Source organism: Miniopterus schreibersii, assembly GCF_964146895.1.
Source record: "Miniopterus schreibersii genome assembly, chromosome: 17".
Taxonomy (NCBI): domain Eukaryota; kingdom Metazoa; phylum Chordata; class Mammalia; order Chiroptera; family Miniopteridae; genus Miniopterus; species Miniopterus schreibersii.
The window spans coordinates 32,451,118-32,477,689 of NC_138117.1; the positions used below are offsets into that span (position 1 = coordinate 32,451,118).

General features: G+C 46.2%; 1 protein-coding gene across 1 annotated transcript in view; it reads right to left on the reverse strand.

Annotated features, from left to right (window-relative positions):
* PAG1 (phosphoprotein membrane anchor with glycosphingolipid microdomains 1) overlaps positions 1-26,572 on the reverse strand; it is a 99,207-nt gene that overhangs the window by 27,140 nt on the left and 45,495 nt on the right. The window contains exon 2 of the mRNA XM_081116658.1: positions 18,394-18,486. The gene's annotated coding sequence lies outside the window, so the exon portion shown is untranslated. The remainder of the gene's footprint in view (positions 1-18,393; positions 18,487-26,572) is intronic.

Here is a 26,572-nt window from a genome sequence, read left to right on the forward strand (position 1 = left end):
AGGTGTGTTTTCAGGACCAAAAAACCCCCACATAATTTTATTAAAAGTCTTGCTTAAATTCACTGGATTAAATAATCTAAGCCAAAGTGGCTTCACTCCAGTTTTTTTTTTTGCAAGCCATTACTTATAATGGTTATGTGATTTCTCAATATTAATTGTTTAAAAATACATTATTAACCTTAGTTCAAGAAATAATTCAGTCTTATATTACTTTTCTAAGCCTTTCTTCAAACTCTTTGGCATCCGATTTCATTCTGCTTCTTAGCTCATTGCCACAGTCTAATACATCAGGGAGAAGCCAATTTTAGGATCAGCCAGTCCATTAGCAGTCACTGATGCACGGAGAACATGGTGAAGAACAATCTCAGACATTCCGGAACATTTGCTATTCTGTCTTTGTCCACCTAAGACACCAGGGTAGAAGATTTCAGTATAGTCCCCAAATGCTTAATACTCCCCCAAAGACTGTGCCATAACAATACTACCACTGGGATAATTCAAAAGGGTAGGTATAGGACGGAAGGTCAAAGTCCAATCTTTCATTTTCCTTAACAGAGCTGTGACCTGACGCCTTGGCCCCTGATTTATGACTAGGTGCGGCTTTCAGATGAACTGAGGGACACCCTCCTCCCACTGGCAGCTGGAATACTGTTCCCTTTGTATGTGGCTGACACTGTCCTGCTGTCATGAACAGGGTCTAAATTTCTTTTTTAAAATTTCTTCTTTTAAAATTTATTGATTTTAGATAGAAAGATAGATAGATATGGAGAGAAACATCGATTTGCTGTCCCACCCACTTATGCATTCATTGGTTGATTTTTTTTTTAAGAGACATTCTCATTGCCCTTTAAAAACCCACATAATTTTATTAAAACTTTAAAAAAAGTGTTGTTTTTTTTTTTAATTGATTTCAGAGAGAGGAAGGGAGAGGGAGAGAGAGAGAGAAACATCAATGATGAGAGAATCATCAATTGACTGCCTCCTGCAAGCCCCTTATTGGAGACCAAGCCCGAAACCTGGGCATGTGCCTTGACCAGGAATTGAATCCACAACCTTGGTGTGTTGGGACGACACTCTAACCAACCGAGCTACCCAGCCAGGGTGAGGGGCTGTATCAAATAGCAGCTGAACCCACTGACTAATTAATGTCATAAAAAAGTGGCTTTTATGAAATACTAATATAAGAAACAGGCACAATTTGTTTACCTGCATGTTTTGGTAAAACTGTTAGTGACATTGTTCTACTGTGTGGTGCCTAACGCTGGGTGTTCAAGTGGTAACTCAGAGATTTTAGTGCTTGGAAGGAGGTTTTTAAAATCCTGACAAGTTAGTTGTGTATTTTTTTATAACAACTAAACTGTCCATACCCAAATTGTATTTTCTTTTCTCTTTCCTGCATGTGCCAGGCTGGAAGCTCAAAGCCATAATTATCCTTCAATTACAGCAATTACTGTAGCGTACATCTTTCTTCCTCTCTCTGCACCAGCCCCAATTACAAGTGTTTGATTTTGTACATTTTGAAGAGTCTTACATAAGTGCCTTTATTGTAACAACTTCAACATTTCTTAGAATCAAATTTTAATTTCTAAGCATGGCCTACGGGAAGCTTTATATGTCATTTCCATGGACTAGTCCCTCATAGATGTAAAAAGTTTTCAGTGTGCAGATTAGGCTTCAGGGGAAAATATGTTTTTAAAAAAGCAACAGATGAGAATAGGAAAAAAGAAGGAAGGAAGAACGAGCAAAAGACTTCCCCGCTGAATTAACCTTCGGGGGCATCCGTCCTGATCGTGGAGGAAACAGTGAGAGAAGTGTCCAGGTGACGTGAGATGAGAGGCAAAGGCCGAGATGACTCAAACCAAACCAGCTTTATCCTGAAGGCTGTTGAGAATTATTAGATTCTTTGCATCAGACTAGGGTTTTCAACCCTGGCTGTACATTAGAATCACTTGGAAACTTTTGACAATATACCAATGCCCAGGCCTGACCCCAGAAATTGGCTTAATTGGGCAAGGATGGGGGTCTGGACATTGACATTTGTAAATGTGTCCCTAGGGCATCTGAATAGACCGGGCTGAGAATCCCTCGGCTCGATATTTATTCACACTTCTAAACCCTTCCCTGGCCAGTGCTGCTTCTTTCTTAGAGTAACTTGAACATGGCAAGGTCGGGATGTGACCACATAAAATGGATACAGCTCTTGTTCCCCTCGCCACACACGTGGGTGCTGGGAACCACAGAAACCGAGCTCTGTGCACAGGACATCCTCAGGACCCTGGTCAAAACGGGGCATGTATGGAGCGTACCTCAGAAGGTGGTATCTGGACGTGCAACAGGAAGACTAAAAGTTAGAATCCATGGACAGTGAGTCAGGTTCTTTCATTGTCCGCTATATTATGTCCACATATTTTTTTCTGTAGCCCTCAAAATGCTAATGTGAAAGTTGACTGGCTAGACATAATTGATTGGATAAAATAAAACAGCATTTTAAAAAAGCATTTTCAAATATAAAAATTTCAACCAGAAATACAAAACAATCTCAGGTCTGTTATTGGTTCTCACTGTTTTTAGGTTGCATGTCAAAGCTGATCTAAAATACATTCATTGTGCCTCCACTTGCAAAATGACCCATTATTTTTGAGGTAAAGAGTGTTCTAGAAATCAGTACATTATTATCACCATACTTTTCTCAATGCTTTAGGCTTCTTAAGCTTCTCTCTCGCTCTCCGTTGCTTAAATGGTCACAACACACCTTGTTCAGCTCCGTTTGACAAACATTTACTGAAGGACTCCCGTGGGCCAGGCAGGCCCAACCCTTACAGCCTCAGCTAGTTCCTTAGTCTCCTTGGCAATGACCTTTCAAGCCCATGGGTGTTTTCTCTCCAGCTCTTGAACATGTCAAGTTTGTCCTAGCCTTGGATCTTTTATGCTGTTTATTTTCAGTTTATTACACAGCTGGTTCCTCTTTCATTTTTTCTGTTCTCTTCAAACATCATGTTCCCAGAGAAGCTTTCGCTGACCAACCATGCTAAAGCCCTCAGGTCTAAGGCTGTACCACCCTGAAAGCACACAATCTTGTATGAAGCCCTCTTGTCCACCCCCAACCAAGTCTTGATCCCAGGATCCCCTCTTCTTTTCCCGTTACCCCTGCACGAAAGCATCCTAGTTATTGGTCTTTGTGTTTATGGTTGCACAATGCCCTCTAGGATATAACCCTGTAGAATATAACGAAGTGAATGAATGCATATCTTTGCAGTCTTACCAAGAATAGTTCCAAATATAGTCTTATATTCTTTTTTAAAAATTGACTTCTAGAGAGAGAGGGAGAGAGGGACATCAATGTGAGAGCGAAACATCAATCTCCACCTCCTGCACACCTCTTACTGGGGATCAAGCCTGCAACCCAGGCATATGCCCGGACTGGGAATCGAACTGGTAACCTTTTAGTGCCCAACTGAGCCATGCTGGCCAGGGCATACAGTCTTGTATTCTTTAAGGCTGAAACTACGATGTTAATAGAAAATAAATGAGTGTGTATGTTGCCATTTTAACCTATAGTTCCCCACACAAATGCACATGTTAGGATTTTAATTAAACCCACAGAGCCAGCCACTCTGCAGAGAAAGTGATTTGCACTGTGTACCTCGATGACCTCTGGCTGGCCCTCAGCTTCTGCCAGAGCAAGCTTCTCCACCTGCAAATCTTGCAATCCTGGCTGCTCCTCTCGGCCCCCAGCAGGAAGCAGCTAGACATTACTGTCTGACATTGCACTTCCAACCTTCTGCTGAGGTTTCTGTAGATCACTTTATTGGTGTTGTATAGCACCATGTTTGCTTGGCATAGGGTCTTCATTCCACCGTGGAAAAGTTTGGGGGTCTCTCGCATTGTTCATTCCTGTGCATGTCTGGTTTGGGATGGGAGCTACATTGCAAAAAGCATCCACTTAACGTTGGTGGATTTATTACAGCCTGGGAGCTTTGGTCAGTAATCTGACCCTAGCACTGTTACCACATGAGACTAACAGTACTGGCTACGAAGGCAGCTGTAATGTCTTCGGCATGAATCCTACTGACAGACGGAATAGACAGTTGGACACGACCTCTATTTTGAGGCACTTCTGTTTGGTCTAGACCAGCACTTCAAGCCATATTGAGAGCACATTCTGCCAGCCTTCCAAGTGTGTGCCTGTTTGCATGTCGGCTCCATCAGTGTCTTCATACCCCAGGGATCCATTCAGTGTAGAAAAGGGTACCTGACATGGCCATCGATGTCCGTTACCCTCGTGTCTTGTGAAACACGCATAGTTTAGTGCCCTGGCCCGGAAAAGCCACCTAACATATTCCTTCTCTGCTTTCCTTGTTATTTTAACAAAATCTTTATTCAAAAATGTATCTAAAGAAGGGTCTGTACCTTTTAAAAGCTCAATGTAGCTCAAACACTTAAATGCACAGCTAATATCTGATTATTTCCCTTTGTTAGTTAATTCAAATGATGAAACGCCATCAGCAGCGATGTCAGGATCGGCTGCTTCAAATGCTGGAAGCCGCGGCATATGAAGTTCTAAGAGACAGCAGATCCTGCTTTAACCAAATCCAATATGTATATATTTGTGTTTATAAGAGTGGTATTGTGAAATCATATAAATGTTTTATAAAAAATAGTATTTTAAAAGATGATCAATTCGAATTTGTTTAAAATATATTCCATTTCAAATAAAAGTCTCTGTGAAGTTTACAGGATCCGAGGTAATGCAGGCAGCAGGCTGTAAACAGTCACAAAACCAACTCAGAGCCAACAATTATTTCTCAGCCATGACCATCCAGGGCTGTTCAGACTCTCAGGTTGGGGCTGAAGGGAAACTGTGTGGCGGGTGTGTCAGGATGAGGCCACCCGAGCCCATGAAGAAATCTCAGTGCCATGAAAGGGGGTGTGTGAAGCAGGAGGGGCACTAACTGTGAAATCTTGTTGCCAAAAGTGTGAACCTGGCCCAGCCGGGCGTGGCTCAGCAGTTGAGCATCGACCCAGGATCCAGGAGATCGCGGTTCAATTCCCGGTCAGGGCACATGCCCGGGTTGCGGGCATGGTCCCCGGTCAGGGGCGCGCTGGAGGAGGCCGATCAATGACTCTCGTCATTGATGTTTCTACCTCTCCCTCTCCCTGAGATGAATTAAGACATATATTTTTTAAAAAGTGTGAACCTGAACTGATTATGCCTCTAGATGTAACCATCAGGCTTTATTTTTTTAAACCTCTATCACTTACATGATCCAATAACAATCAAAGATTTTGTCTCCCTGTGTCACTGAACTGCCATTCACAGGACTGTGAGGTCTGTGTTAGTTTTTCTATGTGTCTATCTACGCAAAAAAGAAACCTTAGAGCACATTTTCTATGTGCAACACGTATAACCATCCACCCATGTGTCAATGAAAACATCACTGTGTCCTGAGTAAGGAAATGGAAATAACAAGCTGTGGTGACCACACATTTGGGTGAGAAGACACACCCAGAGCTCTGCCCTCTTCCTGGTGGTGAGATTTTGGGATTTTTGTTCTTTGAGGTTCAGTCTGAGGTCCTTTTCTTACATTGCATCATATTTAGCTGGCTCTTAGTTACACCATAGCTTTAGTTCCCTTTGGGTGGTCTTGACCCCCATGTGTATCTGCTGCCCAAACCTCTAAACTGAGGTCTCGATCGAAGGTCCAGCTGCCACCTGACCCTCCCCTGGGACGGCTCCAGGCCTCGGCCTCAGTGTGCACCAGGCGGGACAGCCCATCTTCCCCTGAACAGAGTCCTCCTCCAGGCTTCCTCTCTGTGAACGGTGTGCCCTTTACTAACTGCACGAGGTCACACCCCAGGTCCTCCCATTTGTCACCCTCTCAGCCGGCCCCCCATCTAACCTGGCAGGCCAAGCACCCTCGGCCTCTTGGATGACTGTCGAATCCATCTCAGCGCGTCCCTACCTCTGCACTCCAGGGTCCGCCCCTGGGCCAAATCACCAGCATCTCTGGTCTTGGCGACCGAATTTACACGGCTGCCCTCCAGTTCCTTCTTCCAACCCCGGCCATAAGGGTCTTCTCAAAAAAAATCAAAAAATCTGATCACACCAAGCTCTCTGCTTAAAACCCTCTCATGGTTTCGCACTGTTCAAAAGATAGACAGTGGAGTCAGGCAGGGCGCCTGCTGCTCCCTGCGCGGGCGGCTTTGCCTCTCTCGGTCACCCCGCTCTCCTCGCTCACTGTCCCATCCCGCTCCCCGCCTCCTTACCCGGGACCTCCTCCCTCAGACCTGCCCCCAGGGGCGGGGCATTCACATGCCCAAGGTCACCGCTCAGGGCTACCTGCGTTTCTCTCTTTCACGCCCCATTTCCCTGTGTCCTCTCATTTATGTGAAGGTTTGCCTACCGTCTGTCCCACCCACGAGCCTGTGTGGAAACCCTGCCATCGGCACACTCTATTCTGTCATCGGCGGTGCGTGGTGATCTTGCGGGATCCAGACACCCTGCTTTGCCTGTGATTGTTTTTGTTGCCATGCTAAGGTGTGAGGTCTGAGGTCTGCTTTAAAGGAGGGCCCATTTGCACTCTTTGTTTCTATAAAAGCCCGTTACTATAAATCATCACATTATTGTTCCAGTTTCTAGTGTAATAGCATCTAATTACTTTATGAACTTTCAAGTTCAAAGTTATGCAAAACTAAAATAGCACAAAATATGAACTAATATGGGCATTAAAAAACATATTATATCAGCCTGACTTAGCCCTTTTCAGGGCAGACAAAAGAGACAATGGTCAGAGCATTATTAATAACACATCGGACGTGCCGGGTGAGAGTCTGACCGGGGTGGGATGAACCCTCTGGGGTACTTCACCCAGGTCCGGGCTCACCTCCAGCCTGAGTCATCGCTCGTCCCCACTCACCTGAGGGCCTTCTCCATCCGCCCTTACCCCACAATTCACACCAGCTATTATTATTATTTCACTCTTGGGTAATACTTTCGAGTTTATCAAACATGTTCATGGATTTTACTATTTGAGTAGCTCAACAATCTCATGAGAAATTTAAAGCAGGGATATTTTATTTTATTTTTTAAATCATTACTGGCGTTTTACAAATGAGAAAACAATAGGAGGGAGAGATGAAGTGGCCGCCTGAGACCCAGCCCAACCCAGGAAACAGCAGAGCCCTGACTTCTATGCTAAATCTTATATTCTGTCCTCATTACATAGCGTATTAGAAAAAATGTGGTTCCATACAAAGTGAAGGTCTCACCAGCAAGCCAGGAAGGTGAAGACCACACAGTCACCACAGTCACAAGCTCCAGCACCACGGGGACCAGGTGAGTGCTGCACACACCGAGGTGGACAGCTGGGCATTAACCACAGGGAAATCGTTTCTCTTTCTCAAAGAAACTTTTTAACTCTACCTGAAGAAAACCATAACACAAAAGCAATGAGAAATGGTGATTGAAACTCAACTTGATGGTTGTGGGGTAATAGGGCAGGGTGGAGACTGAGGCAAACTTCTATTCCACACCCACCAAGTTGGATGTTTGTTGCAATTCTTTTATAAGACATGACATCTTCTACAAGAAAAAAAGTTCTAAAAGGTGAGAGAATAGGGACCCATTAATCAGAGTTAGCTTGTGAGAACTTGTGTAGATACTACAGTTGTATGAGACAGAACTAGCCTTTACGGTTAATTAATCACCTAAAGTTTGTGGGATGAAATAGGTTATGCTTACTGGATTTGTGGACGGCTTTCATTTGAATAGGGTTTCCAACAGCATTCAAGACATGTGCTTAATATAAAATGTTTAATATACTGTACATCCTTTGCAGAAACAAATATTAAAAACTTTAGAATGTCCAGGGATCTTTGAGATCTGGTCCAACATACTTGCCTTTAATTTTTATTTATTAAAAAAAAAAATCACTGCAGTAACATAAGATATTTTGCAAAGGGAACATTCTCTTATCTCGGGTCCAGAAAACTGTATACAGCTTCTAGTTTGGCAAACAAATGTTGAAAAATGTGGAATTCCCCCCTAAAGACGTTATATATAAATAGAGTCATCCAATTTCGGAAAGCAAGGCCCAGATGGTCCATCAGTATCAACAAAACCCACTTCCCTTGCCAATACGAGTTTCATACACAGAAATCACTCTCGGGCACGCAGAGACAGACACACCAAGTCTGCAAATACTTATTCCCATATGCGAGGTACCGGGTTAGGTACTTCATTACCCGACCCACAGAACATTACTTTAAAAACAAACACTGAGTGTTCAAAATGAACCATTTCCTCTTTGTGGTAGAGGCACTGAACGGCGCTGTCTACAGAAAGAGTGGCCTGCATGTGTGTTTTAGAGTGAAATACCGAGGAGACTACAGATGTGGCCGCAGGCTTGAAAACAGATGCAAGGCATCAGCTTGTGTTGGGCAACCTTGGACATTTTAACTTACAGTCCCCTTTTCTTTCTGATAACCTACATTTCTGGGAACCTACATTTCTGGGATTTGATATTCGTGCGGTTGTTAATGACGCGATGACTACAGGTGTGATGGGACTGCCGCGTAAACACGTGTCTCTGTACGGTTATCGATGAAATCAGGAACTGAGGCTTACGGGGTTTCAGCCGCCAATGCCCGCCCCATCCCCAACCCTCAGAGAGGGAGAGAGCCACAGGGGTGAGGACAGGAGCCACGGATCTTAATCACCCTGCCGCAAGGACGTCCTGCGATCGCGCACAGGACTGCAGCACAGCGGGAAGTCAGGGCCTGAAAGCGGCTTCGATCTCTCAGAGGCCTCACCGGCTGGGGTCAGGCAGAGCCCAGTGACCAGCTGAGGTGCCTCTGAGAAGCTTCAAAGTTCCACAGCTGTAGGAAGCAGCCGCCATCCTTAGCACACGTTTGCCAGATTTCTACACCACACACCCTTGAATGGCCTTTGATGTTTTTTCATTTCAAAGAAGAGAGTTTTTTCTGACCCACTTCACATAGCTGATTAGAGATATTCTAGCTGCCAGATAAAGAAATCTCCGCTGAACCCAGTTTATGGGCTCCAAGGGGAATTTGTGGATTAATCTTGAACTCTATGGGGTTTGGTGGGTTTGGTGAAAATACATACAACACAACAGCGAGAGAAATCAATAAAGATTTATTAAGGTTTTCATTCTTTGCATAGATTCAGAAAAGGGTTCTGACCCATTAAAAAGGCCTTTGATATTTTTAGAGTCGAAACATTGTGCTTTCTGGTCTCTGGGCCTTTTCTTGAGTTGACCTTTCACATTAATTAAGTGGGTTTTTCTCCTGGACAGCCGTGGAGACGGCTGGCTGCCACTGCCAGGCTCTGCCAGCCTCATCAGGTGAGGACACCTGAATTCTGTGCCAGGGTCCACATGCGGCGAGCTTTCCCTACGTCCGTGGTCCTTCACAACAGAGAAAGAACAGCATCTGACCTTTGTGTGCACCACGCCGAGGGTCATCTGAGACTCCGTAACAGTCAGCAATTAAAAATGTGGCTGCAACTCTGATTTCTAACACATGTAAGGAAAACCTAAGCTATATGGTCAATAGTTTTTTATTTACTGAACACCCACTGTTTGCAGGTACTTTTTAAACTTGGAGCTTCACCTAGAAAATTCAAGTTAACCTTTCACTTACTCTTCATAAAATTGTGAGCTACAGGTAGATGTGAATGGTCACAGTTCTCCCCCTTTGTATCCTCACTCCTTGCACTGTGACTCTGCAGGTCCTGCCGGCAGGAAATGTCTATTTCTCTACCCTGAATTCTCCGCTGGCCTTGTCACTCGCTTTGTCCCGTGGACTACAGTGGAAGCAACAGAGTGTCTATCCTCCTGAACCTCGACCACAAGCTTTGCAAGCTTCCACTCTCACTCTCAGCACCCAGACTCACCTGCTGGATGAGGGACATGGGGCACAGGTGTCCTCACTGTCCCCCAACAGTCAGCCAGTGGCCGGAGCAGAGACCCCTTGCTGACTGCCAGCTGACCACGACACACACGAGAGGCAGCCCGAGGCCAGGAGAGGCGCGGGGCTGAGCCAGCCCACCCCTACACCCACAGAATCGGGCGAGCTCAGTGGCTATTGTTTTAAGTTGTTAAGCGGCTGGGTGTTTGTCTGGCAGCCAAAGCTACCTGACACTAAAGGTGTGACTCTCTTCACTATATAGACAGAGGCACAGAAAGGCCGTAACCTGGCCGGGTCACCGGCGGCAAGCGGCGAAGCTGCCAGGCTATGGCAGCTGCCTCGTGGGCCCACACTCTCTGTCGCTTCATGGCACTGACTCTTTTTTGGACAGAAATGAAAAAGAACATGTGACGTGCTGGGTCCTCCTACATGCTCTGTGCTGGGTGTGACGTATTTCCTACATTCAGGGAACTTACAATCTCCATTTTGTTTTTCACTAAAGAAACTGCAATTTGACTGTTTTGTTCATGCAACTGCTCTTATCTAAAAATGTTAAAAAAAAATACGTTTTTATTTACTTTCACCTTTGAAACCTTCCTCGATGTCCCAAGACAGAAGTAGGATTTCCCATGTGTGGTTGATGGCAAAAATAACCACAATTACTCACTCCTTCCTTTACCTTCGCCCTTTGTAATGAGACTTTTCTGTGCCATGTATCAAGAGATGAAATCTATTTCCTTAGCCCTTGAATCTAGCCTGGACGTGTGACTTGCTTTGGCCAAGGAATGTGGCAGAAGGGATGGTGCACCAGCTCTGAGACAGGGACGCAGGGGCCTTGCACACTTCCCTGCCTTCTCTAGGTAACGCTGGCTCTGTTATGTGAGCCAGAGGAGGCCAGCCCTGCGAAGGACGGGAGGTCACATGGACGACAGCTCCATCAGCCAGGCTGTCCCAGCTGGAGCCCAAGCCACGTGAGAGCCCAGCCAAGATCAGCAAAGCCAGGCCACCGCCGAGCTCTGTGGCACATGGAAGCCTGGCTGACACCAGAGGAAAGGCCCAGTGGAGTCCAGCCTAAATGACCAATTACAAAGTCACGAGCTAAATAAAGGGTCATGTTAGGCTACTAAGCTTGTCATGAAGCAAAAAGCAGGATATAGCCCTGGCCGGTGTGGCTCAATGGTTAGAGTGTCAGCCTGTGCACCTAAGGGCCATAGGTTGGATCCCCAGCCCCAGGTCGGGGCGTGGGTGGGAGGCAACCGATCAATGTGTCTCTCCCACATGGATATCTCCCTCTTTCTCGCTCTCATTCTCTCTCTGCCTCACTTCCACTCCCTCTAAAAACCAATGGAAAAAATAGCCCCGGGTGAGAGTTAACAGCAACAGCAAAAAGATAATGGATACAGATGCTTTGTGCTCTTCTGGCATTTTACAGCTATTTTTGAAATAGCACGTATATTTGCTAAATGTTTATTGAATGAATGAATAAATGATTAAGTATCCAATTACAGTGAGAGAGTTTCCCTAACAGAACTCTGGCTGTTTATTTTGAAGCGAACAGCTCTGTCTTTCCTGGCTGTGAGACAGTGATGCTAGCACGGGCCCTGATGCGTACCAGGCATGCTCCACAAGTGCTGGCTCTCAGCGATCCTGTACGTGAACGAAAACGCCCCCCAAGCCCCCAAACCCCTAGATCAGAAGCCAAAGCAAACACTGGCTTAGGGAAAAAAGATTTTCCCTAAATCTTTTCAAAGCCAGGACAAAAATCCCTTGGTATTTGTGAGGTAGAGATTTAGGATAAGGGACATACTTTTTCTTTCTTAATATTGGCAAACTTCTTTCTCTTTGAAAGTCTACCTTCTTTAATTGGACCGTAGCCACACAAGTCACCCAGTTTCAGAGAGGAGGGGAATTCTGTGATAGAAAGAACTGCCCTGGGAGGCATTCCCCTTCTTTGCAAGGCTAGTTCTCAACTTTGGCTGCATATCAGAAGCACTTGGGGAGTTTTAAGAAATGCCTCCAGAGATGGGCTTAATGAGTTTGGGGTACAGCTTGCACATGGGGACTTTTAAAATCCTTCGGAGTGATTTTATGGCATAGTCAAATTTGAGAACCACTCTTCAACCCTCCCCAGAGCGTTTCCACTGCTCGAGTGGTTATTATTGGGATTAACTTTTAAGGCAGATCTAAGTAAAGTTTCTTTTTTCTATGCCTCTAATCAAAACCCAGCACCCACATACTACAGCTAGGAAATACAAGAAATATAAACACAACACAGAAAATAACTTCTTATGACGCATAATGGCTGGGTCAAAAGGAATTAAAAAGGACACCTGAAACTCATAAAATATTGCATGTCATTGGTAATTAAATATTAAAATAAAAAATTTTAAAAAAGGAATTAAGAAATAATTATCAGTTGAGTAACTCGGCAAACATAATATGAATATGTAGTGGGGGCTTGAAAGTCTCAAAGACCTTAAGCATAATTAGGTATTTAAAATTTTATTGTCCTAAATTAAAATACCACATAACACTGTAAATTATATTAAATAAAAAATTCAAACTAAATTGCAATTATGTGTATAATCTAAAAGCACATTAACCTAAAATTTTTGTTTGAAAATATGCCTTATATGAGTCATAACACTTTATCACAGATTAAGGTATAATTTAGTATTTTAATATGACTTTGAGTTCAGATTTAGTGTGGGTAACTAAAAAAAATTGTGGTCTTGTCTTAATGTACAAGTGATTCTCACATGCAACAATATCATTTTCAGGAACTATTTCTTTTTTGGCAGAGTTCAAAAGTGCTGAAAAATGAATAATTTTATGCTATAAACTATATAATCACGCAAAATGCTTTCATGCCAAAATTTCGTCTTCAATGAATTTCATAGCTGCAATCACAATCAGACTTCCAACACTTATTCAGAGAGTCAGAATCTTCCAAACCACAGATTCCCCAAGGGGAAAACTGTGGTTTGACTCTCGGATTTCACAGAAATGGAAAGTGATGCTCAGGAAGGTTAAACAAGTCAAGCAAAGCTCCAGCCAGGCAACGGCTGGGAACGGAGCCCGGACGTCTGAGCCTGCAGCCGCCTCTCTGGAGACGGGCACAGGGGAAGGCCAGCGACGCGAGCTCGAGCCCCACGTGGACACTGGCTGGTGCTCCTGGCCCGGATCCTGCCAACCTCTGCTGCAGGTGGCTGTGTTCACAGAACACCTTGGCCACAGAAGAAATCACTATCCCTTTCCACTCCAGTTCTCATCACAAAACGGGCCGGAATCCATTCTAGCCATTTAATACATTAGTCACTGTACTGTTTTCTAGCCTATTATTAACACTTTACATTAACACAATACATTTGTTACAATTAATGAACCAATATTGATACATTATTATTAACTAAAGTCCATACTTCATTCAGATTTCCTTAATTTTTGCTTAATGTCCATTTTTTGTTTCAGGAAGCCATCTAGGATACCACAGTACATGTAGTTTGCTCTATTTTCGTTAGTTCAACACTGTGTGTGTGTGTGTGTGCGTGAGAGAGAGAGAGAGAGAGAGAGAGAGAGAGAGAGATCTCTTCTTTTCAGCCAATTAAGGGCAAAATCCTACATATTACTGTTCTCATATTCTCTAATGTAAAAGAAAAAGGCATATGCTGTGAAGTAACCCAGAGTTTTAATTATGAGACAAACACTGGATAAGAGGAAGGGCAGGTTTCAAAAATTTGACATTTGGAAGGACCTAGAAACTGATTTGTGGATTAACAAAACCTAACAAGCAAGGAGTGGGGCGGAGCCATGAGAGAATTTAGGGTAACCGAAGGCGGATCCCCTAGCATTACAGCAATGCAGAAGAAAGAAGCAATGTTGTGCAATTTGTCATCATTTACGTTAGGGGAGTCAGCATTTTTACAATCCACAGACATGCAGTTAGAGTTTCCTTGCCAATATTTGTATAAAACATTTTCCAAATGAGACTGATTCATCTTACTCTGAAATGAATTGTTAGATCACAACAGAGAATGTTAAAGAGTTTGCATCCCTTGTAGACATGCCAAACGTTTGACTGCGTGACGCTGTACTATAAATAGGGAAACTCAAACGCTAAAAATGTTCTCTAAGTTGCCAAACATAGTCTTTGGCATCTACTTCCTAGTCCAAATGACTCAGTCTTCCAAAGTTTGAAAGTGAAAGCTACAATTCAGAGCAACGCTGTAGCTACACCAATTAACTAAATGGAAAAGATATTCCACTTAATGTACATTGCTTTGTCCTTAGATCACATCCATTGAAATGCTTCCTTAGACTTTCACTGACGTTTTATTGAAGACAGGCTGGATGGAACTGAAGGATGCCACAGGTAGCTTATTGATTTTTCCTTAACACACGATGGCCTGCCCTGACGTCGGGTTCTAGCGTCTCTCCTTTTCTTGAGGCAGCTCTACTGAGGGGTGTTAGGAGACATTTCTCTCCACCCATTGAGGAAATTCTACACTCTACATCTAGCTTGGGAGAGTCAAGAGAACATTCTGAGAAACCTGCAATAAGCAAATCAATTTAATTTTGTTTTACCTATGTCTCCCAAACATACCCGACCATAAGTAAAATCTTTTTTCTCTTTCAGGGCCATGGCGGGGGAGCTGCGCCCATTAACACCTCCCAGAGCACACTGTGGGAAGTACTGGGCTAAGACAAGACCTTGGAAGGCAGCTGTCTCTATCCCATAGCAGGGAGAGGGAAGAGCCATCAGATGTCCATCTTATTGACACATCAGCTGATGAGTGGCCTCTGTCAACGCTGGCAAGTTGGGGAACACTACCGGCCTCAGGACAGTTTAGGTCAAGAAGTACAGGGCCCACCCACTGAAAAAGGTGTTAAGGAAAGGGCCAATAATCACCTTTGGCCTTTCTGCAGAGCTGCTGGGGTGACCCCGTGCAGGCATGCAACACAGCAGAGCTCACCCTACAGTTGTGGGCTGCGGTGCCTGGGACCCTGTGTTTGCCATGCAGCAGCAATCTGCACCCACACTGAGTTCTAGAAGGACAGAAATGACAAAGTCTGCTTCCACTGACAAGGAGTACACTGTTCCCAAATCGACAATGTAACAGAGTGTGTGTACCTGTGTGGGGATGGCAGGGTGTTTCTAGACCCCAAACGGATGTGACAGTCAGGTAAGCTCTGCTGCGGTACAGGGGGTGCCCGTGGTAGGGCGCATGGAGCCCAAACCCTAGACTCTGGCGTAGACGCCCCCAGTGCCAGTGCGGTTCACCCACACTGCCTGTGGGCGTTACAACAGCTACTCCCCTCTCTGAGCTCGGCTCCTCCTCAGTAAAATGAGAATAATAATAATAGTAATAGCAGCAGTAGGGTAGTCAGGTTGGGTGAATGAATATTTGCAAATTTGCAAATATTTGCATTGGAGTCACAGATGGGCCAGCAGTCACTCTGCAACACTGCTGAGGCCAGTGTTCGCCTCAAAAGAAGTACAGTCTCCTCAGTGTCTGTTAAATGAAACTGTGTCATGAGTGTTCACTCTAGTTTCCCGCTATTGCTACACATTTCCTTTCATAACAGACACAGATGCCAGACCTGGCGGGTTACAGGATACAAACGCCCAGACTGGGGGCACTCTGTTTAGAGGTGCACGCTAGCTTAGCTGCTTGGGAGCCCTCCCTTCCTGGCAGGCTGTGGTTATGTGCCATGGGAGCCCGGTTGTCACCAGAACATGCTAATGATCAGGCCTCGTGGACAGTGGTCACTGTGGATTCCAGCAGAACAGGAACAAGAAGGCAGGAAGGGGAAAGGCTACTGGAGTCACAGATGGGCCAGCAGTCACTCTGCAAACTGTCACTGGGGCCTCCAAGGAGCTCCTGGTGGGGGAGTTAAAGACTGGTCGCACCTCTGCCTCACCCCCTTTGCCAGCCCTTAACTTGGTTGTTAAAAAAAATCAAATAAGAACTGCTTTAAAGCCAGACCAGATAAATGTACCAAATAGACTGAAACAATAAAGGGAAAGGGAAGGAAGCACCTTGGTTAATTTTTCTTTTTTTTTTGGTGTGTTTACTTGAAAGTATCATATAAATATACTTTAAACATTTTTAAAAGATTATACAAATCCCTTTATAAAAATGTTGTCGAATGCATGATAAAAGACTGAGAAATGGACAAACAGCGCAGCAGATTGCACATGAACGTCACGGTGACGCAGTAACGATCTGCTTCAGGCAGGAAGACGATCCTTCCGCAGGCCACACACAGCTGAAAGGGTGTGCAGTGGCCCATGGCCCACTGTACCTGACATCATCACACCTGGAATTTCAGAAATGTCGTCACTTATAGGAATAATTCTTGTAAAAATATGCAGGGAGTCCTTCTTAATGCCAGCCGAGATTGGGGCAATGATAAATCTCTGAGCATAAGGAGGAGAGGCCCTTGAACTTGGCTGGGGATGGTCCAGCGAACCTGCTCACCGGCAGCCCTGGCCTCCAGTTCACATGCTCTGGCTGTGAACGCCGAGCCTGCAGCCCGGCAACAGCTTTTTCTGCTCCACTAAGATTCACACACACGAACACACATGCACAGGAAGTCCCCAGGCACCGGGGCCATCAGGGACCACACTGTCTCGAGATTCCTGTGCTGGGGAGGGTGGGGGCCTGGGTGAAGGCCGAGCCCTAAGCAGCAGAAACCCTGGCCTCAGCCTTGTTTCCCACTCCTGCTGGTGCAGTTTCCAAGGCCGGTTTGCACGGGGCTTTGAACCTGCGCTTCTACTCTTGCTGCCTTTCAGGGCTAAACACCTGGGCGGGGCACCCCCACCCCCCCGCACTCCCCCGCAGGCCTGCAGCACGGCCTCACCTGAAGGCACTTCCTGTGCGTGTCTTTTCCTCCAGTCTCCGCGCCCACACTCGCCTCTGCGGGCCACCCAGTGACGTGAATCAGGCATTTTTTACTTACACCGCTGGGAATGTGACGGCACAGCAGTGCTCGAGAAGCCCGTGTGGTGTTTATAAAGTGTTTCTGCACTGTCCTGAGTCTAAGCCTTGTCACTGCAGGGCTAGGGCAGGCACTCGGCTACCTTACAGACTTCTCTCCTGCCGCACAGGCGCAGTGCAAGGCGAAGCAAACCTCACTTAGGGAAAACTGTTTCCCCAAATTAGACTTGCGTCCACAGTAATGATATGCCGTTAATATATTTTTAAAAAACCCTCCCTGGTGATGTACAGTTGAGCATTTTGCAGCTCCTCCCTGCTCTGCTCTGTCCTGTTCTGTGTGCACAGATCTGCCAGCCGTCTCACTGAACAATGTCTTCTCTGTTAGAACGGAAACAAGCCGTATCACAAAACCCGCTCTGATGTCCAGCCTCCAGCCCCACCAGCCCCCTCCAGCAAGGACAGCCAGGCTGAGCAGGAAGCCCCCCCCCGCCCATCTGAAATCGCCTTCTTCAAGCCAGAGGCCCGTCATGGCAACTGTGTGTCAACTGCCAATCAGGGAAAGTGGACAAGTTTCTTTTCCTTTAAATTGGAGCATATATTTTTGCATTTCTGTGCGTGCGTGCGTGTGTGTGTGTGTGTGTGTGCGTGTGCTCAGAGAGCTTTATCAGGAGGAAGGAGGCGTTTCATCAGATATAATTCAGGGCTGAGCAAGAGCAGCTTTTAGCTCCAGACTGAGCAGCCCCAGGGGGACGTCACAGAAATGACACAGCAATTTGTGCGAGGATATTGGCAGCTAATTCACGAACACTGGAGCTGACTCTGAATTCAGCTGCTTCTGTTCAGCCTTTATTCCCGCTGAGCTCACGATTCATAGAGGAAGCGCCTGCAGTTACTCCTCCAAAGCGTACAGTGTGACGCTCACAGGCTTCTCTCTGGTGTGTCTGCCTGTCTGTCTGACACACACACACACACACACACACACACACCTCTCCCCTTCTCCCCACTTCCAAACCATAAACTTCATGGAGCATTTGTTACCGACCAATGAAAGGTGTTTTCGTTATAGAAAAACACGGATCTCTTTCACGTCTTTCATATTTGCACGTATTAGTTGGTGTAAAATATTAATGATTCACGGTTTTCCCCCTTGTGACGTGCCTACAGCATATATTTTATCTTAACCTCTAAAGGGAGTCACCCCATTCTTGGCTCATAAAGACAAAATGCTATTTTTATAATCAAACCACACCGGCTTTGTTTTCATGGATATCTGAGAAAGCATCCCCTTCACTCCCTTTTCCCACACAGTTCCAGTCCAGCTCAGCGAGCGCCCAGATTCTCATGGGGTTCTCCTGGTAACAGTGCAGGGCACCCCAACAGCTCCGCTTTCTCCCCTCCATCGTCTCGCTCTCCTCCCACTCGGGGTTCCCACTGAACTAAACAACAGAGCCTTTGTGCGGTCCCACTGCAACCGGCCAGTTCTAACGACGAGCCCGCTTACTGGTACAAGGGTAATATTTACCTTGGAGGAAACTTTGTCCAAGTAACTATTCACAACTCTGGCAAAGCTGTCCCTCTGAAACGCTGCGGCGAGAGTTCTCTCTTCCTCCTTGGCCTACAACCAAAGAGAAAAAAAAAGCTGCTGATGGGTAAAGAATGTGAAAGATACTTGTCCCTTTCATTGTAAAAATCTTAGCAAATTTATGCCAAATGCTGAGCTGCAGAGCCAAGGCTAAACTACTAAGAGCAGTGAATCAAAAGTTTTTCCCCAAATCACAGCCAAGTCAGTATCATCAAGTACACATCAATTACTTGCTCCCTCCATATGTTTCCTAGTTTTATGACAAAGAAATCTATGTGCTTTTGTAGTAATATCAAAATTCAAGGAACTGTTATCTGAATCTGAAGAGCATGCTTTATGCTTTGGGGGGAGGCAAGCTGTGATCGCATTGTGAAATGTCTTATTAAAAGGAGAGTCTCGGGTGCAGCATGAGAGGCGTGACCTGCAGGACACACAGATCTCTTAGAGTCCTGAGACGTTCCTTCATCCATTCCACTGAGGAAATGGGGAAAATGTGAGAAATGGGGGAGACGCAGGGACGTCTTCCCTTCATCTCCCTCCTGACTCGATGGTGACCCTGGGTCCCACCTGTCATCCGTGGCTCTGCTCTATTTTCAGTGCCCAGCCTTTCCTCTCCAGTCCTCGTCCTGTCCTCTAATGAATATGTCTTGCATTGAACCTCTGCTTTAGGTAAGACACCATGGTAGGCGAGAGGGAAGAGTGGGGAAGGGTAGGTGGAATGAATGAATCAGTGAGTGAATGCTTTATATTCTAAGGAGAACATCCTGGCTGTTGACTAAGATTCAGAACTTCTCAATTATTTTAACAGACTGAGGTACACCTCCAGGTCTGCAATATATAACACCGAGGAGCACATGGGCCTGCTAGATGCACATCTGTGATACTCTTTTCCTCGGACCACAGATGGTCATCTCAGACCAAGCTCTGCCCTCTTCCAGGGTCAGCAGATTATTTTCATTATCTTGAGATTCCTCTACTGCCTCCCTGACGGTTACCAAGCGAGAAATGACTCCCTTGTTGGCCGATGTGTTCAGCTACATTATTATTTTATTTTTTGTTTTTAATAAGTCTAAAAATATCAGAACAAGATACACAACTCCAGGTCTTTCCACTGTCAGCCATGCAAACTAAATGGGCAAATAGAGAGACAGAAAGTAAACCAGTGGTTGCCTGGGTTTGGGGACAATGAAGAAGATCGCTAAGGAGACAGGGTTTCTTTTTGAGGTAATGGACACGTTCTAAATCTGATTGTGGAGATAGCTATATAACTGTGAATGTACTAAAAAACATTACACTGTACACTTTAAATAGGTGAATTGTACGGTATGTGAATTATATTGCAATAAAGCTGTTACAAAAAATAACTCCATGGCATGTGAACATTTTCATGTCAGTCATTTTGCATAAAACTTTTAAAGAAAGATGGCAAACCCAAGTGTAATCTTAGCTGGAATCGCTGGGGTCGTTGCAACGACTTAGGATCCCCAGGCTCCACCGCAAACGGTCGCGTTCTGACGGAGGTCACCTGGATCTAATTCTGCATGGCCCAAGGGCTCCTTCAGGTCCCCTTTCATCCATGACTGTCTTTAAGTGTGGACAGCAGCTAATCAGCACAAAAGATTATTGATCCAATCAAATAGAAATCTTATGCTTTCGATGTTGGTTTCTTTCTCTACTGAATGGAATGTTGGGACTTCTGAAAGCAGGTATCTAGTCAAGTGTGACTGCCCCCCACTGGGTATACTAAGCCAGTGGGATGCCAAGCTCAGCACTACTTTTTTTCACACCCATTTTTTGACTGACAGTTTTCATGAGGACTGCTAGCAGGTTCTTAACAAGGAAGATGACATTCATAAAGAGGCTCAAACAAGTGAACGCTGATAATTCATGTTGCATTTTGCCAACTAACCTGAAGGCTTGTTCTAGCGAAAGTCACTCAGAGGAACTGAAATAGAGTTCAATTTCTTGGTCACTGGGCCCCCGAGGAATGGGATATGCACCTGACAGATGGGCTGGCCCAAGCTCCAGCTGGAATGGCTGGGGAAAGGCCCCGGGAGAGGAGTGCTGTTTCAAAGTCATGTGTTACTGTCCTTTCTGGGGAAGCAGTCCTGACATCCCTGCTCTCTGGGGAGATAAATACAGGGACTTGGTAGCACAGACTCCAAATTCATGTTTGACTTTTAAAAACCATACTTGAGGGCAAGATATCCACTTAATACGAGACTAGAATCATGAAGTTCACTTCACGATTCCCAAATTTCAAAGAAACTTACAGGTGGTCTACAGACTAACCCCATTTGATACTTGAACCCTCTCTATAGCCTCTGTGACATCCGGTTTACAAGGGCAATGTCAAGAGGACTTGGTTCAATATAAGCTAACAGTACTGAGCAATGAATGAATCACAGGGCCTAACACATAATAGGCACTCAATATTTATTTGCTGATGGAGTGAATTAATTTTAAAAAATCAGAGTAGTCTCCAGGATATTGTTATAATGAAGCTGTTCTCACTGGCAGTCCCTGAAGACAGAGAAAGTAATAGAATTACAGGTTGCTCACGGTCGGTATATTACCACAGCAATACATCACACATTCAAATGCTATCCCAATAAACACTTTCTTTTATCCATGTTGCTGTGAAACAAACCAGTAAACAAAACTGAGACCTTGAAGGGCACCCAGAAGGAAGTGCTGTTAGATTTGGGTTCGGGGTCAGGAAGGCTTTTCTGCACCCTAGGGGCTTGGTGGTGTCAACCTAGTTCAAGTCCTGGTTCTAACTTCTAGAGCCATGCAGAACAAGACTGATAGTTTCCTTACATGGCAACCTTTCAAATACTTGAAGACACCTATTTAAAGAAGTCACTTTTTTGTTTCAAAGGATATGGTCTTGGCTATCACCTACTGTAACTCAAAGGAGCACAAAGGCTGTAAGAACGGAGCTGGGTCTGGCCAGGCCCACTCACAAGAGCACAGCAGGTAGAGAGTGTGTTCCAGCTACAAAGCCCAACGTAGGGACCAAGCACAGCACCCACTGGACAAAGGTCACCTCGACTTGATGTAGGAAACAGTCTTCACCTGGGTTTTGGTGATGGTGGCCAGGAGTTCTCAGGGCAACAGCTATCATAGGAAGGCAAAGCTGTCAGCCGGGAGCAATGAGCTGGTGAGGTCAGAACAGTGGTCCACCACCATCCTGGAGGTCTAGTCAGAGCAGTGGAATCTAGCCACCGGGCAGTGGCTCAGGGTAAGAGCCACAGTTCTCGAGAAGACCTCCTGGCAAGGCCAAGACAGATCATGGTACCAAAGGAGATACTCAGCCCAGACAGTTAGACACACAGGAAGAGAAAGAGCTGAAATATGGAAGGTCAAAGAGTAAGTATCGTGGGAACCTGGAAGTCATCCCTGAGATATTAGATTCTGCACCTGTATGGCGACAGAGGCCACTGGGATGCAGTGGAGGCCACCCCAGTGGACAGCACTGAGCAAGACCCCTCTCAGCAGGGAGATGAAAACTTGGCGAATGAGTCCAGCCAGCAGTGAGCAAGACCCTGCTGTAGGCAACGCAGAGAACGTCAGGGGCCCGTCCCACTGGACTGGGGGAAGCTTCAGCCCCTCAAATATTTCCTGCTTCAGTGAGAATGAATTCCGACTCAGGGAGGGCAGGATGATGGTGTGAGAGGAGCACATGGGGGGCCGGGAGAGGCACGATGGGGCTGGCACGCCCGCCGGGGGGTGGTTCTCTTCCCAGGACCAAGCTCAAAGGCATTTCTCCAAATGGAGTAGCTCTTTCCTGGGCGGAGAGCAGAGCAGGATGCTCTCTTCAGTCCAGATATTACTTTTATTTCAAAAGCCTGAGATCACAGGAGCGTTTCCCACCAGCTACATCACACTGTTGCCACCCACGAATCTTATACTCGACTAACACAAACCTAAATGTCTCCCGTAAGTGATGAAGCTTGGCCGCCTCTCTCCTCACTGCTTTTTGGTGATTTAATTGGTGGTGGTGGTGCTCACATCAGCCCTGTGCCTCTTAGAGCTGGGTCACTGCATTAAATGTCAAGATGTTCTTGAACTTTGTTTCTCTCCTGTGTTAGTACATCAGCCACCTTTCCCAGTCTTGGCCCGCAATGTATTTTCCCCAAATGAGGTCTAATGTTGACCAGGACAGGATTAGGCTCACCTGCTGGAAAACTTCTTATTAATCAGTTCCCTCTGGATACGCTTACCAACCCAGTTATTAATCCAGCTCGTTACACACAACCCCTATTTGTCCAAATGATAAATGTTAGCAATTCAATACCCTTATGGTAACAAAAATCAAACATAGCTATAAACTAACGCATATGGTTTCTTGTTAATCCATCTGAATTCTAGAATGGGTTAAATAAATTGTCAATACAACAGAGATTAACCTCAAAGACGAGACATTTCCTTCCATTAAAATTTCAATATTCAGCCCTTTAAAGTAATCATACAAGAAAATGGTGCTAAATATACTCAGTGGTACCTCAGTGAGACAATGCGCATGGGCCAGGTAACATGGAAAAGCGTAACTCAGGACGCTTCCTCCCCTTGTCCTGGCGTTCTTGTGCCGCTTGGGCTGCACATCTCTCCCTGCTTAGCTCCCTTGTTGTTCCCTCGTGTCCCCCATCCCCAGCTGCTGTTGCTCACACCCGGCCTTCCCTGTGTTTCCTGTGTTAACAGACCTTCCTGACACCGTGCCTCCTGCTTCATCTCTCACAGCTCCCACAGCTGCAACCCTGGTGTACAGAAAGCAACAGTCCGTTAAGAAAGGAGTGTTTTCTGGGGTTTTGTTTTTTCTTTAATAGGAACAGAAACATGGAAGAGGCAAGAAAGGACCGTTCCCAGGGGTGCCAAGGAGAGGCCACTATGAAGATAAAATGAAGGGGGGAAAAAATTAAGCATCAAAAAGATTCCGACCCTGGGAAAAATAATTGCTCTGAAAGTCCTTTTCGGTGGTGCAGTCGAGTGAAAAGAATCCCCTTTCCAAGAAGAACGTATTTTTATTGAGAGCAGGAGCAGCTCCCTGGCTGCAGAGCTAGTTTTTTCTGTCTGCCCTCAACAGGTGTTGCCATGGTAACTGTCCTGCAGCTGGGAAGCGGCGGAGGTGAGAAAACCTGCAGGAAGGGCAACCTGAGACCTGCTAGCCATTCGTCAGGTGCTGGTGTCTGACAATGATGCTGCAGGGACGGGACAGTGGTCCCCAAGGAGCAGGGAACACCCAGTGGGGGCCTCACTTATCGGAGGTGCTAACGTATATCTCCACTCCCAGGTAGGTGTGTAGTTTAGCTTTTTGATGACTTTGCCAGGAGTGTGACGTTGCACACTCTTACGTCCGGAAACTTCTAGAAAGGGAGGGTACATTAGTGAATGACTTCCTTATTGCACTTGTACCTCCAGCAGGTAGAACGTTTAGTGACAATTTCTCTGCTTTCTTCCTTCAGATGGAGAAGCTAGGCTTCGCATGCCGTAAATTAGTGAAATAGTTAATTAACAGCTCTTTCTTCCTATGAACAAATACAGCCGAAATCTGCAGCCCTGGTACCAGGGAGAACTTCGAGCCTGGTTAGGACAGAACCCCATTCCTCTGGTCCTCCCTCCACGGCTCACAGCGTTTCGTAGTATCCCATAAACTACCATCCCGAATATGGTAGCACCATGAGCGAAACATGGTAACGACGGCTTCTGAAATGAAAGTCTGCATTTTTAGATCGTAAGCTGTTTATTGGTGCCCCCACTCCCCACCAGGGAGCACACTCCGTCCCTTATTTACCAAGCTTTTCGTTGTTCAAAGGACCACTCTGCTCAGTAAATAACACGGATTAATATATTCTGCTAACTTCTGTGATTCTTCGAAGTCGGGACAGCTGACAAAACAAGTTCTCGAAGGATCAAGTCTGCAAGGTTCAGCCCGAGAGACACATCAGTGCCGTTCCCAGGTATGCGCCAAGGCCAGGCAGGCGTGGGAGTGTTGTGCAAGTGACGGGTCAGCGGACAGGGCCCTGAGGCCTGGCTCCCCCTCCTGTGCCCATCTCCCGCCTCAGCAGCCTGTTCTGCAAAGATCTGGAGCCACTGGCTCCTTCAAAGGGTTGACGTGAGGCTCAAACGAGACAACGGGAACGACTGCGCTTTGTTCACAAACAGTAAAACGCCAGGGCAAGTAAAAGCTGATGCTGGAAACACTGCTGTCACTCGACTTGTGAGCTTCTGCTATGTTAATGTTACCAGATTCACATTTTTTATGAAAGGAGGCCACAAAACTGTCACATGTTGTCATTGGCTCTGTCCCCGCTGTCATTTGAAGGTGCTTATCTGATTTGGATGTCGTTGTCTTTGTCAGTTCCTTTTCTTGACACCTGTTGTTTTCAGGTTGGCAAGTTTGTATCACAGGAGTGTGTGTGTGGGGGGCGTGTGTGTGCAAGTGGGAGGGAGGGGGGAGAGGGGAGAGGGGAAGGGGGATAGGGGGAGAGGGGAGAGGGGGAGAGGGGGAGGGGGGAGAGGGGAGGGGGAGGGAGAGATGGGTGGGGGGAGGGGGAGATGGGTGGGGGAGGGGGAGGGGGAGGGGAGATGGGTGGGGGAGGGGAAGGGGGATGGGGAGAGAAAGAGGGGAGAGGGAGGGAGGGGGAGGGGGAGATGGGTGAGGGGAGGGGTGAGGGGGAGATGGGTGGGGGGAGGGGGGAGGGGGGAGAGGGCTCAGGGGGGGAGGGCTCAGGGAGGAAAAGACAAAGAAGGCTGCAAGAAGGGAAAATGAGAGGAAGAAATGGTTTAACAAGTGGAAAGAATTTTCCGCCTCCTTGTACAGACATGTCCGTGTCCCTGAGAGGGTTTCTTACTTTGTGCGCCGTATGTAGATCACAGTGATAGGTTACTGGTGGCTTCGTACACTCCTCAGCTAAAGCAGTTCTGGGGATGACACTAATTTCCGCCACCAACTCTCTCCTCCCGGTGTTCCTTGCCCAAGAGTTTGCCAGTTGTAGCTAAAGACACATAAATCCTTCTGTTTCTCAAACAAAACCCATGGATCTCTTTGCCGGTAAACATATAGCTCCTGTCTTCTTGATTGGCTCCTTTTATTCAAAAATAGCTCCCTCTTTAAAACACCACCCTTCGCTCGTGAGAGTTCTGAACTCATGCGTCCCCATTTCACCCCTGTCATTTGCGCCCCTGGCCCCTTCCTTGGCGCCCTGCCGCTCTGCACATTCACCCGGTGGCCAAGCCTCCCGGGGCTGCCTCCTGAGATCTCCGTCACAGCAGATCCCCAGTTTTATTATCACGCGTGCTTACTGAAAAGTTCACAGAATATAGAAAGATATGTTAGAGAAACTAAAGGTTATTTTTTACTTTATTGCCCAACCCCTTCCTTCCCCTACAGGTAAACACGGTTAGAGGTGAGTAGACACTTTTTAAAAAGGTCTGGAAAGATATAAAAATCGACAGGTAATTTTTTCTTTCTTTGTTACATATAGGGTGCACTACAGTAGGCATTTTTCAACACTCGTTGTACTCGTTTATTGTATCTTAGAGAACTTCGCATGTTAGTACATATGTAGAGAGCCATCTCATTCCTTTAAATAGCCACAGAGCATTCAATGGTATGGATATACTATATATGTGGGCATTTCCATGCCAATGAATGAATATTTAGAAGGTTTTTAGTTTTCCTCAATTAGAAACAATGTTATAGTGGTTACTCTTGCATGTCTGTCTTTGCTCCCCAAGAACCATCTGGAGCCACCAGAACTAGAGCGGCAAGGAAGGATCCTTCCGACAGGTCTCGGAGGGTGCATGGCCCTGCTGACACCTCGATTTGGAGTTCCAGCCCCCAGAACTGAGAGACAATCAATTTCTGTGGTTCTCAGCCACCAGCTTTGGTCCTTTGTTGCAGCAGCCACAAGGAACTCACACAGTGGGTGGGGCCCCACCCCCGAGGCATCCCATGTGGTACCTCTCACAGGCTCGCTGCCCTCAGCTGCGTATCCGCTCACGTCCACAGGCTCTCGGCTGCTTCCCGCCTCCTTGCGTTTGAACGCACTGCACTGGTCGCTCTACCTAAATTCCCTTCTACCGGCCCCCAAGCTTTATCACTGCACTGTAGCTA